The sequence below is a fragment of the Ziziphus jujuba genome, chromosome 3, assembly GCF_031755915.1.
Source record: "Ziziphus jujuba cultivar Dongzao chromosome 3, ASM3175591v1".
Classification (NCBI taxonomy): domain Eukaryota; kingdom Viridiplantae; phylum Streptophyta; class Magnoliopsida; order Rosales; family Rhamnaceae; genus Ziziphus; species Ziziphus jujuba.
This window is the reverse complement of record NC_083381.1, coordinates 23,513,785-23,522,896: the sequence shown is the minus strand read 5'-3', so window position 1 is coordinate 23,522,896 and position 9,112 is coordinate 23,513,785. Positions and strand designations below refer to the sequence as shown.

Sequence of the window (9,112 nt, the reverse complement as noted above, 5' to 3'; positions counted from 1 at the left end):
GCTGGACCCAAAACGGACAATATCCACATGCGGGTGATCTGGACTGTTACAGCAAGTCCATAACATTGCAACTAAATGTCTAAATTAGGCGTGCTGCTAGTCTATGAACTCGTATCAATAAGTACTTTATAACCATGTATAAGTCAAAGCTCAATTTCGCAAGAATAAAAAGTCAACTTCGGCACCTTTGGACAGTTCGGACCTCAACTTGTTTTGCTCATAACTTTTAAATTGTAGCTCTTTTTTTGACATGCCACTAGTCTATGGATTTATGTTGATGCGTACTTCGCAATGGTACCTTGGTCAACAAAGAATTCTTTTTGAACCAAAAAGTCAAAGTTTGATCATTCTAAATCAATGACGGTCAAACTAGGTCAACTTAAGAAGTTTTCGGTATATTTCGAGACGAGGTATTACAGTGGTGGTTGCTTTGGTTTAGATTTAGAACCACCGCTAAGAAGTGCTAATGGGATGTTTTAAAAGTTATTCAAGATAGATTTGTATTGCCGATTACAATTGTACAATTGGTTATCAAATTCAGAAGTTGCATTTGTATAGAATTGTAGTAAATGCAATCACATGTCTCATATGATGTTCGAGTGATACACATGGTTAGGAATTATTCAATTTTGCATCATTTTTTTATTGATTTCCCTTATTAGATTTGTGCCGTAGTGTTCATACAAACTCGTTCTTGAGGCTTTAGACAAATATATTTTCTTGTTGACCAAGGCACATGATTAAAATGATTTTCTTTTTTTTGGTTTTTGTTTTTATTGACTTTGAAGGTTAGCAGCCTCACAATTTGCGATTACAATATTTATCCCCATCCACCAAATCGCCCTCCTTCATTTTACTTCTGCCAGACTGGGGTGTTGATGAATCAGATTAGATATACATTAGACAAGTTAAACTAACGTATTGTGTTAAAAGAATTTGTCAAAAATGGCCAGCTTGAAGTTATCGGTAAACCATGCACTATAAATACTCCTTTTCTATCAGACAGGCATTACAATAAAACATACATAAGAAAACAAGCAAAACAGAGAGTGAATAACTAAAGAGAAGGCAATTAAGGATGGCATCAATATGCAAAGGTAATATACGTTAGATTGAGTTGTTCAGATGAAATAATCTAGTGGGCGTTTTTGACTTCTGCTGTATGCATGCATATATATATATATATATATATTATTTATGGTGCAAAATATGAAGGTTTTTTAATTGAAATATTGCAGGGAAAGATTCATGGCCTGAGTTGGTGGGAAAGCAAGGAAAGTTTGCTGAGGAGACAATTGAGAAGGAGAATCCCAATGTTAATGCTGAGATTGTGTTGGAAGGCACTGGTGTAACAGAGGATTTCCGATGTGATAGGGTTTGGGTTTGGGTTGATGGATATGGCACTGTCACAAGGGTCCCTGTAATTGGTTAGAGCAGGTTAATTACCTCCATTACTATTAACAAATAAAATTAAATAAGGAGAAACTATATATATATATATATATACACTCCCTATGCAATGAAATTCTTCTGTGATTGTATATTTGATTTGGATATTATCAATAAAAAGTCCATGTGGCTTAGTTAATAACACTAAGTTGCAGAGTAATATTCTTCTTACTTTTTGCGAGTAATATAGTATATGCTTCTCAAAGTCAAACACCCCTGACACATCTTTATATACTCAACGATTTTTTTTAACCAAAATATATATATATATATATATCTTTATCAAAAAAAAGAAAAAAAAAGATATCAATTTATTTTTCAATGACAATTCATAATACAAAAACTTTACCCACTTATGAATTAATAGAACCTACTTTATTGAATGATATTGTGCAAGAGAGATAATACAAAAAGTAAGAATAAAGAGATCTTAATGGGGAATATAATGATAGAAACTTAAGTCAATGCTTTTCTTATTAATAATTATTATTACAAATAAAAAAATAAAAAAAAAAAAAGAAGAAGTAAAATTGTGAATTGGGGTTGTGGTTGTGAAAGAGCAAGAGAAAAAACAAGGAAAAGCCATTAAAAGAAAGAAAATCAGGTGACGGCAAAAGAGCTAAGTGGAGAAGAAACCTTCTTCTCTAGCTTCGTTGCAATCATCTGATCTTCGAATTCAAAGGACTTTCCTTGTTAATTCCCTTGTTCTTCACTCCCAAACAATAATTCATCAACAATAATCAACCAAGAAAATAAAAGAACCATTGTTATAAAAAAAAAAAAAAAATTATATACAAGATTCGCAGTAACCACATAATTAGGCAACGAAACATGACAAAACTCTATTTTGTGCATAATCATAAACATGTTGGTATCAGAACTAAACTGGCAGAGGAAAAAGATTGAATGGAAAGCTAAAGAAGAGATATTGCAATTAAATAAGAAGCAAAAAGACTAATGAAGGGTAAGAATTATAATCAAGAAGAAGAAAATTATTATTAATATAGATTATTTTTCGCCAAGGTTTTATAGGCAAATATTGTTTGTACTACTTGGTACTTATAGGCTAGGCACTTTTATCGTGCTAGAACTTTCATTCCATGTAGAATTCTTATTTCGTAAAAGTTGTACAATAGCCAATCGACAAATTAAAAATAATGATAATAATGAACATATTATTTTTTTGATAATAATAATAATCATAATAATAATAAACTAAAGCGAACAACTTTTTTTTATTATTTTATCTATTTAAGTAATAAAAATATATTTCGATGAGGAATTATTGATATATGGATAAATAATTTACATAGCGCAGCTTAATGCTTGTCATTTTTCCAACTCTGTTTTGTTTTATTTGAATATTCAACTTCGCTTTGGTTTCGATGGGAAAACTGGCAGAAAATTCGTACGCAAAGAAAATTTTAGTACAACTGTTGAAGTACCTTTTTGGGGTTGAAGGTTTCTTTGATTAACTTTTTTTTTTTTTTTTTTGGTTCATTTTTTATTTTGAATGCAAGATTTCAAACTCAATATTATTGTCAAAGAAAAAGGGTGCTCGTTGGATTGTTTGTATGAAGGAATTGCATCAATAATTCAAGTACTAATTTCACAATTACATACCTATATATATATATATATGTATTGTTACATAATGCGTAATGCCATCTCTTGTTTCTTCTTCTCTAATGAGAAATATGTTAATCACAAAGCAGCTCCACTTTAATAATATATATATATATATATATATATTATAGGAGAACATCCGGATCCTTCAAGAATAGTTTATATTCTTTTTTTCCTTAAGAGGAAAATTATGCCTAAGAGTGAGATATGCATGGGTGTAATGTAACGTTTTTGCGGCTTGTCAAAGAAAAGGCCCAAAACCTATAATATATAAATACCATTGTTGGATATCGTTTATAGAATTTTCTGTTTTTCAGTTATTTATTTTTTTCTTACATAAATTGGCAAAGAAAGTCCAACGCTATATAATAAATAAATATGTAAGAAGTATTGGAAAGGCAGAGATTTTAAAACATGAAGCGCACTATATAATTGAACATATTATTTTCTTTGCTGTAGCGTACTGCGTAAGAAAATAAAAAACTGAGGTGTCCTTTGGTAAGGCACCTTTTTGTTTTTGCTTTTTAGTTTTGTTTATGTTTTCTTATTTATGTTTTTATTTTAGAAAAACAAAAACAGCAACCATTTTTTTATGGAAAAAAGAAAAAACTAAAACTTTTTTGGTAACCATTTTTTCTTTTTTGTTTTTAAAAAATTGTTTTCAAGTTCACATGATTTTCCTGCTATATATCGTCCAAACTTCCCTCAGTACTTTTTTTTTAATTATTTTATTTTATTTTGATGTTGATAAAAGGTTTCAATCTCAATATTCCTATCGAAGTAAACAGTACGATAGTTGGGTTGTATCCAAGAGAATTTCATCAATAATTAAAGTATTAATTTCACATTTATATATATATACATTTACATTCTTGCATAACGTGATCCCATCTCTTTTTTCATCTTCTCTAATAATAAATATGTTAATTACAGAACAACTCGAGAATAGACTGAATAGTTTATATAGGTGCCTGATAAAAATCGATAAATATTGTATAAATCTATATATTTATACGTACCTTTTATATATAATCAAAAGTCAAAACTTGCAATAAAGCTATATTATATTTTTATTTTTCCTGATCTTGTCCGTCAAATATAACTTTCTACGTCCAACTCGACGTCTTCAATTATCTATCAATTCCAAGTGGAGAAAAAGAAAATCATTTTTTACAAGTTTCAAGCACATGCATAATACTAGCTACTGTAATGAATGAACTAAAATTGTCAAAAAACTTTGTTGATTTTGTTCCCTGTTTATTATTATTTCTTAATTTTTTTACGAGGAAAAGAGCTATATATGGCTTAACTCGGCCAAAAAAAAAAATAGTGATAATAAATAAAAAGGGCTATGGCCTACAGTGTTTCTCACAATTATAAATTTATACATCACAACTATGAAATTCAAGCTATTAATGTTAATGGATGAACAAGTTCTGTATCCATTTTTGCTTATACAAAATATTCAATTACCCATTAAATTGTTAACAGACGAGTCGGTAAGGAATTTGAATTCTAACCAAAAGAATAAAAGTTCAACATCTACCGTTGTTTGAGTTGGACCCTCAATTATATATGTGAAATAATAAAAATAGATATACACAGATTATTTTATCGGTTGCAAGTGTAAATCAATAGATACCTTTCCCCTTTTTTTTTTTTTTTTTTTTTTTTGGTTATTAACCAAAAAAATAAAAAATCACAACCACCCTTTTGTTAATCCCACCTACCATGCATCATAAAATCCTCCAAACATGTTCTTGTCTTTTGAACCTTTCCTTGAAACAGCAAGCATCGTCCTGCCTTTCTTCATGATCGCTTTTTGAAGCTTTAGAGCCACGGATTTGGGGGAAGCGACTGTAAAGTAGAGAAGCATAGGATTGCATACCAAATGGAACGAGCATATTTCTTAAAATCAAGGCCTAAATAATCGGAGGCCCGATACGACTCAATCCGTGGGAATTTGTCAGCCCACTATTTGTAATCCGAGGCCAACATGGAGCCCAAATTCTTAACATAGACGGAGCTCCAAATCAAGCCCAAACTTTACATTCTAGATTTTTAAGCAATATCATAGGTCCATTTGAAATGCGGAATGAGGCTATACATCTGTATTTTTTTGATCCTGTCAAAGACAACTGTTCGTGCACAAATCGATATTTTCCACGTCTTCAATTACGGCAACAATATCACCAATCATATTCCAAGAAAAGAAAAAAAAAAAAAAAAAAACACACACGCACACACACACACAAAGTCCAAGTTTCGTACACATACATAAAATTGTCAATAATCTTGACTTTGATTTTGTTCCTTGTTGTTATTACTCCTTACTTTAATTATTAGTGTCATTTGTATGTCAATAACATTTATCATCCATCTAACTATTTGCTCAATCAACCTTGACAACAAATTTCCTAACAAATAAAATATGAAAGCGCATATAGAATTAATTGCCTAGTTAGCTTATGTATATTTGCAAGTAACGAATCTTTTTTCCTTTCCTTCTAACCATGAGATATTTGATTATCATGTATTGAAGAATTATGTATATGTGATGAAGTGTTTTAATCTCTAGTGCTTTGGAGGTTAAAGTTGAAGCAAAATTGGATCCTTTATGCTTTCCTTGAGAGATTAATATTGTACAATGTGCAACATTTTTGGTACATATTTGAAACTTCAAACTTTTCCTAAATAACAATTACAAAATAGTAGTCAATAATAACCAACAAGCTAAACAAAATCATACTTTCTGTAGATTGTCTTTCGACATATAATTTTTAAAACCAAAAGTTGCTAATGAAGCAACAATTGAGAGAAAGAACATTACCCCAAAAAAAAAAAAACAAAATTGAGAGGGAGGATCCTCTTGTGAATGCTCACAATTTTTCAACATTTCTGTTTTCCAACACAAAATTCCTTTTTCCTCGTTAATAAATAGAAGAAAAATGAAGTGAAAAAGAATAAAAAGAAATAAAGAAGTTTTATTTATTTTTTAAAGAAACAAGTACTTCTTAATATATAAGATATTATTATTTAAGAATATGCCAAAAAATGATGTTCCCATTATAAAGTTTTGTCATCGTTCTGATCTGCTGGTGCTCTCAAGTATTTGTACGTGCCGGCAAAATGTATCAATCTTACGCTCTTCAAGTTTTTCTTGAAAAAATGAAAGACCAATGTACTATAATTGCATTTAAATTAATAATGTTGATCCAGTCAACTAATAATTTCATAGCCGAACCAAGAATTCAAGAATAAACCACAAATTTTCTGGTCAAGATTATATCAGTAAGAATGGCATATAAGTTAAAAGTTCAAATATAAAGCTATAAATGTTTCTTCTTGTTGCGTGAATGCATTAAACTTTCAAACTTTTTATGGATAACAACCCAAAAAAAAGTCAATAATGGCCAACAACTTCAGCAAACTAATCCTTATAAATATTAACCTCCTCCAAACACAAAATACACAATCGAAGCAAACTCCAATACAAATTACTTAGAAAGGAAAAGAGAAAGAGTGTGATATATTAGTTACTTTGCTGCAAGGATGAGTACGGACTGCCAAGGTAATACATATCGCTGGTCTTTTTTTAATTATTGTCCTGTTTTATGCATAATTTCATATATAAATATAATTAGTTTAATTAATTTATTTAATTTTGGATACGCATGCATGCGTTATAGGAAAGAGTTCATGGCCAGAGCTAGTTGGAAAACAAGGGAAAGAAGCTGAAGAAATTATTGAGAGAGAGAACCCTCTTGTGGATGCTGTTATTATTGACCCAAATACATCATACTTACCTGTCTTTCTTTGTGATAGGGTTTTGGTTTGGGTTAACTCTTCTGGAATTGTTTATCGTGTTCCTACTATTGGTTAGGGCTTATATATATGTACCTCGAAATGCTTCAGGAAAGGCCTACTTGGCTCCTCTAGCAAATTTATGTGTTTGTTACTTTCTGTATTACTATGTATAATAATTCCTGCCAAAGGAAATAATTAATAAGGGGATAATTCTATATTTTATTCTCCATTAGTTATGTTAATGGAAATAAGTAAATAAGATAATATTCTTTTGTCATTAATTTTCTTTTCCTTTTTTTTTTCCCATTTTTAATCTTGAATGCAAGGTTTCAAACTCAATATCATTAATACAGAAAACGATACCAGTGGGATTGTATATATATGACAGAATTGTATCAACAATTTAAGTATTGATTTCGCAATTATATGTATACAATAAATGTCAAATAAGATCTATTTTATTTTATCAAACTAATATTCACTTTAGATAACCATAGAATTATATTAATGTTAGAATTTAAAATTTAAAAAGCAGTTAAATATGAGTTTAATAACATACTGGAAAATAAATTCTATTGGAATCCGATTATTGATAAATATAATTTTAAATTGCAGTCTTTAATACGATCAGTTGAAAAACAAAAATCTTATGTTAATCATTGTATTAAATATCTTATTTGAACCTTACTATGTATATATGTATTGTTACATAATACATAATCTCATCTCTTTTTTCTTTGTATCTAATAATAAATATGTTAATCACAAAAAAAAAAAAAAAATCCACTTTAATATAATAGATATATATTAGGAAAACATCTGATCCTTCAAGAATAGTTTATATACTTTTTCCCTTACGTGGACAATTATGTGTAAGAGTGAGATCTGCGTGGGTTTAATGTAACTCTATTGCGGCTTGACAAAGAAAGGCTCAAAACCTTTAATATGTACATACCATTTTTGGACGCCGCACATAAAATTTTCTGTTTTTCATTTATTTATTTTTTTCTTTCATAAATTGGCAAAGAAAGTCCAACACCATATAATAAATAAACAAGAAGTATAGGAAAGACAGATATATATATATATTTTAATTATGAATAGTATATGAACCTAGATCCACTGCGTGAGTTTATATATACTTGTTCATGCTTGTTTTTAAATATGAACCATTTCTTTTCCTTTTTTTTTCTTTTTTTTTCTTTTTTTTTTTTAAATTTCGTGTGATTTAATGCTCATTTTTTATGCCATATCAATTAAAATGGCACATAATTTTGTCATCACCATTAAGGCCAGAAATGTGCAATACACGTGACTTATATTTTTCCTCCCATTACAACTTCATCGACTTTTGTCCAATCCAAAATAAAGGTTTATCAATTTCATGATTGGAATTTGGGGAAACACTTTGAGACCTTTTTATTTTCGGGGTATATCAATCTTCTTATTTTAGATGTAATTTGATGGTCTGGTTTTAAATTTTTTCTTCTTTTTGGTTTTATTTTATCATTATTTTTTTTCATGGGACCAAATCATAATTCTACTTCAAGTAAATGCGTTTGCTACTTGGCATATCCACCCTTCGTATTGTTTGGAGATCTGCCGCATTAGGGTTCTTTTTGCTATCAAAATTGATGGCATCATTTCTATAATACAAATGGAGATTGAAAGTGGAATCCGTATTTGGTTTGGGGCTTCTTTTACAGTGGTTATACGATCTTCACCGTAAGAAGAAATCGGTGGAGAGGGTCTGAAATGAGAGATAAGGGAAAATAAAAACTCACGGCAACAGGAAGAAGAAAAACACACAAAAACCAAAAACAAATAAAAATAGAAGTCACGTGTATTGCCACATTTATGGTTTTAGAGGAGTTGTGCAAAATTATATGTCATTTAAACAATGTGACATCAACACGTAAAGTTGAGAAAGAATAGCTAGATTTAAAAACAAACATAAAAAACCATCCATAAAGCCAAGCAGAAATCCATAATAGACTGCATTAACGCACAAAAGGGGCTTCAAAAAGCGCTCTATGTATAGAAGGGGTATTACTGTTATTATTTTCTCTGCTATGGCATAGTGCATAAGAAAATCAAAAACTGAGGTGTCCTTTGTTGGTAAGGAGTTTTTGTTTATGTTTATGATTTCTCATTTATGTTTTATTTTAGAAAAAAAACAAAAACAGCAACCATTTTTGTTTTCTTTTTTTTTAATGGAAAAAAAAATAAA

General features: G+C 29.6%; 1 long non-coding RNA gene across 1 annotated transcript; it reads left to right on the top strand.

Annotated features, from left to right (window-relative positions):
• The first annotated feature begins 679 nt into the window (after nt 1-679).
• Nucleotides 680-1,621, top strand: LOC132803294 (uncharacterized). The gene is made up of 2 exons (XR_009638369.1): nt 680-1,097; nt 1,239-1,621. It is a non-coding gene; the product is annotated as an uncharacterized LOC132803294 (long non-coding RNA).
• The last annotated feature ends 7,491 nt before the right edge of the window (nt 1,622-9,112 follow it).